Raw genomic sequence first — 9,280 nt, 5'->3', positions numbered from 1 at the left:
GGGGCAGTACTGAGGGAGCGCAGCACAGTCGGAGGGGCAGTACTGAGGGAGCGCCGCACTGTCGGAGGGGCAGTACTGAGGGAGCGCTGCACTGTCGGAGGGGCAGTACTGAGGGAGCGCCGCACTGTCGGAGGGGCAGCACTGAGAGATCGCCGTACTGTCGGAGGGGCAGTACTGAGGGAGCGCTGCACTGTCGGGAGGGCAGTACTGAGGGAGCACCGCACTGTCGGAGGGGCAGTACTGAGGGAACGCAGCACAGTCGGAGGGGCAGTACTGAGGGAGCGCCGCACTGTCGGAGGGGCAGTACTGAGGGAGCGCCGCACTATCGGAGGGGCAGTACTGAGGGAGCGCCGCACTGTCGGAGGGGCAGTACTGAGGGTACGTCGCACTGTCAGAGGGTCAGTACTGAGGGAGCGCCGCACTGTCGGAGGGGCAGTACTGAGGGAGCGCCGCACTGTCGGAGGGGCAGTACTGAGGGAAGGCTGCACTGTCGGAGGGGCAGTACTGAGGGAGCGCCGCACTGTCAGAGGGGCAGTCCTGAGGGAGCGCCGCACTGTCGGAGGGGCAGTACTGAGGGAGCGCCGCACTGTCGGAGGGGCAGTACTGAGGGAGTGCCGCACTGTCGGAGGGGCAGTACTGAGGGAGCCCCGCACTGTCGGAGGGGCAGTACTGAGGGAGCGCCGCACTGTCGGAGGGGCATTACTGAGGGAGCCCCGCACTGTCGGAGGGGCAGTACTGAGGGAGCGCTGCACTGTCGGAGGGGCAGTACTGAAGGAGCGCCGCACTGTCGGAGGGGCAGTACTGAGTGAGCGCCGCACTGTCGGAGGGGCAGTACTGAGGGAGTGCCGCACTGTCGGAGGGGTAGTACTGAGGGAGCCCCGCACTGTCGGAGTGACAGTACTGAGGGAGCGCTGCACTGTCGGAGGGGCAGTACTGAGGGAGCGCTGCACTGTCGGAGGGGCAGTACTGAGGGAGCGTCACACTGTCGGAGGGGCAGTACTGAGGGAGTGCCGCACTGTCGGAGGGGTAGTACTGAGGGAGCCCCGCACTGTCGGAGGGACAGTACTGAGGGAGCGCTGCACTGTCGGAGGGGCAGTACTGAGGGAGCGCTGCACTGTGGGAGGGGCAGTACTGAGGGAGCCCTGCACTGTCGGAGGAGCAGTACTGAGGGAGCGCCGCACTGTTGGAGGGGCAGTACTGAGGGAGCGCTGCACTGTCGGAGGGGCAGTACTGAGGGAGCGTCACACTGTCGGAGGGGCAGTACTGAGGGAGCGCCGCACTGTCGGAGGGGCAGTAATGAGGGAGCACCGCACTGTCGGAGGGGCAGTCCTGAGGGAGCGCCGCACTGTCGGAGGGGCAGTACTGAGGGAGCGCCGCACTATCGGAGGGGCAGTACTGAGGGAGCGCTGCACTGTCGGAGGGGCAGTACTGAGGGAGCGCCGCACTGTCGGAGGGGCAGTACTGAGGGAGCGACGCCCTGTCGGAGGGGCAGTACTGAGGGAGTGCCGCACTGTCACAGGGGCAGTACTGAGGGAGCGCTGCACTGTCGGTGGGGCAGTACTGAGGGAGCGCCGCACTGTCGGAGGGGCAGTACTGAGGGAGCGCCGCACTGTCGGAGGGGCAGTAATGAGGGAGTGCCGCACTGTCGGAGGGGCAGCACTGAGAGATCGCCATACTGTCGGAGGGGCAGTACTGAGGGAGCGCCGGACTGTCGGAGGGACAGTACTGAGGGAACGCAGCACTGTCGGAGGGGCAGTACTGAGGGAGCGCTGCACTGTCGGGAGGGCAGTACTGAGGGAGCACCGCACTGTCGGAGGGGCAGTACTGAGGGAGCGCAGCACAGTCGGAGGGGCAGTACTGAGGGAGCACCGCACTGTCGGAGGGGCAGTACTGAGCGAGCGCCGCACTGTCGGAGGGGCAGTACTGAGGGAGCGCTGCACTGTCGGAGGGGCAGTACTGAGGGAGGGCTGCACTGTCGGAGGGGCAGTACTGAGGGAGTGCTGCACTGTCGGAGGGGCAGTACTGAGGGAGCGCCGCACTGTCGGAGGGGCAGTACTGAGGGAGCACTGCACTGTCGGAGGGGCAGTACTGAGGGAGTGCCACACTGTCGGAGGGGCAGTACTGAGGAAGTGCTGCACTGTCGGAAGGGGCAGTACTGAGGGAGCGCTGCACTGTCGGTGGGGCAGTACTGAGGGAGCGCCGCACTGTCGGAGGGGCAGTACTGAGGGAGCGCCGCACTGTCCGAGGGGCAGTAATGAGGGAGCGCCGCACTGTCCGAGGGGCAGTACTGAGGGAGTGCCGCACTGTCGGAGGGGTAGTACTGAGGGAGCGCCGCACTGTCGGAGGGGCAGTACTGAGGGAGCGCAGCACAGTCGGAGGGGCAGTACTGAGGGAGCGCCGCACTGTCGGAGGGGCAGTACTGAGGGAGCGCTGCACTGTCTGGAGGGCAGTAGTGAGGGAGCACCGCACTGTCGGAGGGGCAGTACTGAGGGAGCGCAGCACTGTCGGAGGGGCAGTACTGAGGGAGCGCCGCACTGTCGGAGGGGCAGTACTGAGGGTACGTCGCACTGTCGGAGGGTCAGTACTGAGGGAGCGCCGCACTGTCAGAGGGGCAGTCCTGAGGGAGCGCCGCACTGTCGGAGGGGCAGTACTGAGGGAGCGCCGCACTGTCGGAGGGGCAGTCCTGAGGGAGGGCTGCACTGTCGGAGGGGCAGTACTGAGGGAGCGCCGCACTGTCGGAGGGGCAGTACTGAGGGAGCGCCGCACTGTCGGAGGGGCAGTCCTGAGGGAGCACTGCACTGTCGGAGGGGCAGTCCTGAGGGAGCACTGCACTGTCGGAGGGGCAGTACTGAGGGAGTGCCACACTGTCGGGGGGGCAGTACTGAGGGAGTGCCACACTGTCGGAAGGCAGTACTGAGGGAGTGCCGCACTGTCGGAGGAGCAGTACTGAGGGAGCCCCGCACTGTCGGAGGGGCAGTACTGAGGGAGCGCTGCACTGTCGGAGGGGCAGTACTGAGGGAGCGCCGCACTGTCGGAGGGGCAGTACTGAGGGAGCGCCGCACTGTCGGAGGGGCAGTACTGAGGGAGCGCCGCACTGTCGGAGGGGCAGTACTGAGGGAGCACCGCACTGTCCGAGGGGCAGTAATGAGGGAGCGCCGCACTGTCGGAGGGGCAGTCCTGAGGGAGCGCCGCACTGTCGGAGGGGCAGTACTGAGGGAGCGCCACACTGTCGGAGGAGCAGTACTGAGGGAGTGCCGCACTGTCGGAAGGGGCAGTACTGAGGGAGCGCTGCACTGTCGGTGGGGCAGTACTGAGGGAGCGCCGCACTGTCGGAGGGGCAGTACTGAGGGAGCGCCGCACTGTCCGAGGGGCAGTAATGAGGGAGCGCCGCACTGTCCGAGGGGCAGTACTGAGGGAGTGCCGCACTGTCGGAGGGGTAGTACTGAGGGAGCGCCGCACTGTCGGAGGGGCAGTACTGAGGGAGCGCAGCACAGTCGGAGGGGCAGTACTGAGGGAGCGCCGCACTTTCGGAGGGGCAGTACTGAGGGAGCGCTGCACTGTCTGGAGGGCAGTAGTGAGGGAGCACCGCACTGTCGGAGGGGCAGTACTGAGGGAGCGCAGCACTGTCGTAGGGGCAGTACTGAGGGTACTTCGCACTGTCGGAGGGGCAGTACTGAGGGAGCGCCGCACTGTCGGAGGGGCAGTACTGAGGGAGCGCCGCACTGTCGGAGGGGCAGTACTCAGGGAGCGCCGCACTGTCGGAGGGGCAGTACTGAGGGAGGGCTGCACTGTCAGAGGGGCAGTACTGAGGGAGCGCCGCACTGTCGGAGGGGCAGTACTGAGGGAGTGCCGCACTGTCGGTGGGGCAGTACTGAGGGAGCCCCGCACTGTCGGAGGGGCAGTACTGAGGGAGCGCCGCACTGTCGGAGGGGCAGTACTGAGGGAGGGCTGCACTGTCGGAGGGGCAGTACTGAGGGAGCGCTGCACTGTCGGAGGGGCAGTACTGAGGGAGCGCCGCACTGTCGGAGGGGCAGTACTGAGGGAGCACTGCACTGTCGGAGGGGCAGTACTGAGGGAGTGCCACACTGTCGGAGGGGCAGTACTGAGGGAGTGCCGCACTGTCAGAGGGGCAGTACTGAGGGAGCGCCGCACTGTCAGAGGGGCAGTACTGAGGGAGCGCCGCACTGTCGGAGGGGCAGTACTGAGGGAGCGCCGCACTGTCGGAGGGGCAGTACTGAGGGAGCGCTGCACTGTCGGAGGGGCAGTACTGAGGGAGCGCTGCACTGTCGGAGGGGCAGTACTGAGGGAGCGCTGCACTGTCGGAGGGGCAGTACTGAGGGAGCGCCGCACTGTCGGAGGGGCAGTACTGAGGGAGTGCTGCACTGTCGGAGGTGCAGTACTGAGGGAGCGCCGCACTGTCGGAGGGGCAGTACTGAGGGAGCGCCGCACTGTCGGAGGGGCAGTACTGAGGGAGTGCTGCACTGTGGGAGGGGCAGTACTGAGGGAGCGCTGCACTGTGGGAGGGGCAGTACTGAGGGAGCGCCGCACTGTCGGAGGGGCAGTACTGAGGGAGCACTGCACTGTCGGAGGGACAGTACTGAGGGAGCGCCGCACTGTCGGAGGGGCAGTACTGAGGGAGCGCCGCACTGTCGGAGGGGCAGTACTGAGGGAGCGCCGCACTGTCGGAGGGGCAGTACTGAGGGAGTCCCGCACTGTCGGAGGGGCAGTACTGAGGGAGCGCCGCACTGTCGGAGGGGCAGTACTGAGGGAGTGCCGCACTGTCGGAGGGGCAGTACTGAGGGAGTGCCACACTGTCGGAGGGGCAGTACTGAGGGAGCCCCGCACTGTCGGAGGGGCAGTACTGAGGGAGCGCTGCACTGTCGGAGGGGCAGTACTGAGGGAGCGCTGCACTGTCGGAGGGTCAGTACTGAGGGAGCGCCGCACTGTCGGAGGGGCAGTACTGAGGGAGCGCCGCACTGTCGGAGGGGCAGTACTGAGGGAGTGCCGCACTGTCGGAAGGGGCAGTACTGAGGGAGCGCTGCACTGTCGGTGGGGCAGTACTGAGGGAGCGCCGCACTGTCCGAGGGGCAGTAATGAGGGAGCGCCGCACTGTCCAAGGGGCAGTACTGAGGGAGTGCCGCACTGTCGGAGGGGTAGTACTGAGGGAGCGCCGCACTGTCGGAGGGGCAGTACTGAGGGAGCGCAGCACAGTCAGAGGGGCAGTACTGAGGGAGCGCCGCACTGTCGGAGGGGCAGTACTGAGGGAGCGCTGCACTGTCGGAGGAGCAGTACTGAGGGAGCGCCGCACTGGCGGAGGGGCTGTACTGAGGGAGTGCTGCACTGTCGGAGGGGCAGTACTGAGGGAGCGCCGCACTGTCGGAGGGTCAGTACTGAGGGTACGTCGCACTGTCGGAGGGGCAGTACTGAGGGAGTGCCGCACTGTCGGAGGGGCAGTACTGAGGGAGCGCAGCACTGTCGGAGGGGCAGTACTGAGGGAGCGCCGCACTGTCGGAGGGGCAGTACTGAGGGAGTGCTGCACTGTCGGAGGGGCAGTACTGAGGGAGCGCCGCACTGTCGGAGGGTCAGTACTGAGGGTACGTCGCACTGTTGGAGGGGCAGTACTGAGGGAGTGCCGCACTGTCGGTGGGGCAGTGCTGAGGGAGCCCCGCACTGTCGGAGGGGCAGTACTGAGGGAGCGCCGCACTGTCGGAGGGGCAGTACTGAGGGAGGGCTGCACTGTCGGAGGGGCAGTACTGAGGGAGCGCTGCACTGTCGGAGGGGCAGTACTGAGGGAGCGCCGCACTGTCGGAGGGGCAGTACTGAGGGAGCACTGCGCTGTCGGAGGGGCAGTACTGAGGGAGTGCCACACTGTCGGAGGGGCAGTACTGAGGGAGCGCAGCACAGTCGGAGGGGCAGTACTGAGGAAGCGCCGCCCTGTCGGAGGGGCAGTACTGAGGGAGCGCTGCACTGTCGGAGGGGCAGTGCTGAGGGAGCGCCGCACTGTCGGAGGGGCAGTACTGAGGGAGCGCCGCACTGTCGGAGGGGCAGCACTGAGAGATCGCCGTACTGTCGGAGGGGCAGTACTGAGGGAGCGCCGGACTGTCGGGAGGGCAGTACTGAGGGAGCACCGCACTGTCGGAGGGGCAGTACTGAGGGAGCGCAGCACAGTCGGAGGGGCAGTACTGAGGGAGCGCCGCACTGTCGGAGGGGCAGTACTGAGGGAGCGCTGCACTGTCGGAGGGGCAGTACTGAGGGAGCGCCGCACTGTCGGAGGGGCAGCACTGAGAGATCGCCGTACTGTCGGAGGGGCAGTACTGAGGGAGCGCTGCACTGTCGGGAGGGCAGTACTGAGGGAGCACCGCACTGTCGGAGGGGCAGTACTGAGGGAACGCAGCACAGTCGGAGGGGCAGTACTGAGGGAGCGCCGCACTGTCGGAGGGGCAGTACTGAGGGAGCGCCGCACTATCGGAGGGGCAGTACTGAGGGAGCGCCGCACTGTCGGAGGGGCAGTACTGAGGGTACGTCGCACTGTCAGAGGGTCAGTACTGAGGGAGCGCCGCACTGTCGGAGGGGCAGTACTGAGGGAGCGCCGCACTGTCGGAGGGGCAGTACTGAGGGAAGGCTGCACTGTCGGAGGGGCAGTACTGAGGGAGCGCCGCACTGTCAGAGGGGCAGTCCTGAGGGAGCGCCGCACTGTCGGAGGGGCAGTACTGAGGGAGCGCCGCACTGTCGGAGGGGCAGTACTGAGGGAGTGCCGCACTGTCGGAGGGGCAGTACTGAGGGAGCCCCGCACTGTCGGAGGGGCAGTACTGAGGGAGCGCCGCACTGTCGGAGGGGCATTACTGAGGGAGCCCCGCACTGTCGGAGGGGCAGTACTGAGGGAGCGCTGCACTGTCGGAGGGGCAGTACTGAAGGAGCGCCGCACTGTCGGAGGGGCAGTACTGAGTGAGCGCCGCACTGTCGGAGGGGCAGTACTGAGGGAGTGCCGCACTGTCGGAGGGGTAGTACTGAGGGAGCCCCGCACTGTCGGAGTGACAGTACTGAGGGAGCGCTGCACTGTCGGAGGGGCAGTACTGAGGGAGCGCTGCACTGTCGGAGGGGCAGTACTGAGGGAGCGTCACACTGTCGGAGGGGCAGTACTGAGGGAGTGCCGCACTGTCGGAGGGGTAGTACTGAGGGAGCCCCGCACTGTCGGAGGGACAGTACTGAGGGAGCGCTGCACTGTCGGAGAGGCAGTACTGAGGGAGCGCTGCACTGTGGGAGGGGCAGTACTGAGGGAGCCCTGCACTGTCGGAGGAGCAGTACTGAGGGAGCGCCGCACTGTTGGAGGGGCAGTACTGAGGGAGCGCTGCACTGTCGGAGGGGCAGTACTGAGGGAGCGTCACACTGTCGGAGGGGCAGTACTGAGGGAGCGCCGCACTGTCGGAGGGGCAGTAATGAGGGAGCACCGCACTGTCGGAGGGGCAGTCCTGAGGGAGCGCCGCACTGTCGGAGGGGCAGTACTGAGGGAGCGCCGCACTATCGGAGGGGCAGTACTGAGGGAGCGCTGCACTGTCGGAGGGGCAGTACTGAGGGAGCGCCGCACTGTCGGAGGGGCAGTACTGAGGGAGCGACGCCCTGTCGGAGGGGCAGTACTGAGGGAGTGCCGCACTGTCACAGGGGCAGTACTGAGGGAGCGCTGCACTGTCGGTGGGGCAGTACTGAGGGAGCGCCGCACTGTCGGAGGGGCAGTACTGAGGGAGCGCCGCACTGTCGGAGGGGCAGTAATGAGGGAGTGCCGCACTGTCGGAGGGGCAGCACTGAGAGATCGCCATACTGTCGGAGGGGCAGTACTGAGGGAGCGCCGGACTGTCGGAGGGACAGTACTGAGGGAACGCAGCACTGTCGGAGGGGCAGTACTGAGGGAGCGCTGCACTGTCGGGAGGGCAGTACTGAGGGAGCACCGCACTGTCGGAGGGGCAGTACTGAGGGAGCGCAGCACAGTCGGAGGGGCAGTACTGAGGGAGCACCGCACTGTCGGAGGGGCAGTACTGAGCGAGCGCCGCACTGTCGGAGGGGCAGTACTGAGGGAGCGCTGCACTGTCGGAGGGGCAGTACTGAGGGAGGGCTGCACTGTCGGAGGGGCAGTACTGAGGGAGTGCTGCACTGTCGGAGGGGCAGTACTGAGGGAGCGCCGCACTGTCGGAGGGGCAGTACTGAGGGAGCACTGCACTGTCGGAGGGGCAGTACTGAGGGAGTGCCACACTGTCGGAGGGGCAGTACTGAGGAAGTGCTGCACTGTCGGAAGGGGCAGTACTGAGGGAGCGCTGCACTGTCGGTGGGGCAGTACTGAGGGAGCGCCGCACTGTCGGAGGGGCAGTACTGAGGGAGCGCCGCACTGTCCGAGGGGCAGTAATGAGGGAGCGCCGCACTGTCCGAGGGGCAGTACTGAGGGAGTGCCGCACTGTCGGAGGGGTAGTACTGAGGGAGCGCCGCACTGTCGGAGGGGCAGTACTGAGGGAGCGCAGCACAGTCGGAGGGGCAGTACTGAGGGAGCGCCGCACTGTCGGAGGGGCAGTCCTGAGGGAGCGCCGCACTGTCGGAGGGGCAGTACTGAGGGAGCGCCACACTGTCGGAGGAGCAGTACTGAGGGAGTGCCGCACTGTCGGAAGGGGCAGTACTGAGGGAGCGCTGCACTGTCGGTGGGGCAGTACTGAGGGAGCGCCGCACTGTCGGAGGGGCAGTACTGAGGGAGCGCCGCACTGTCCGAGGGGCAGTAATGAGGGAGCGCCGCACTGTCCGAGGGGCAGTACTGAGGGAGTGCCGCACTGTCGGAGGGGTAGTACTGAGGGAGCGCCGCACTGTCGGAGGGGCAGTACTGAGGGAGCGCAGCACAGTCGGAGGGGCAGTACTGAGGGAGCGCCGCACTTTCGGAGGGGCAGTACTGAGGGAGCGCTGCACTGTCTGGAGGGCAGTAGTGAGGGAGCACCGCACTGTCGGAGGGGCAGTACTGAGGGAGCGCAGCACTGTCGTAGGGGCAGTACTGAGGGTACTTCGCACTGTCGGAGGGGCAGTACTGAGGGAGCGCCGCACTGTCGGAGGGGCAGTACTGAGGGAGCGCCGCACTGTCGGAGGGGCAGTACTCAGGGAGCGCCGCACTGTCGGAGGGGCAGTACTGAGGGAGGGCTGCACTGTCAGAGGGGCAGTACTGAGGGAGCGCCGCACTGTCGGAGGGGCAGTACTGAGGGAGTGCCGCACTGTCGGTGGGGCAGTACTGAGGGAGCCCCGCACTGTCGGAGGG

Source organism: Somniosus microcephalus, unplaced genomic scaffold, assembly GCF_052327205.1.
Source record: "Somniosus microcephalus isolate GS21.2 unplaced genomic scaffold, FLI_Smic_1.0 unresolved_chr2, whole genome shotgun sequence".
NCBI classification, from domain to species: domain Eukaryota; kingdom Metazoa; phylum Chordata; class Chondrichthyes; order Squaliformes; family Somniosidae; genus Somniosus; species Somniosus microcephalus.
This window is presented reverse-complemented; position numbering follows the sequence as displayed.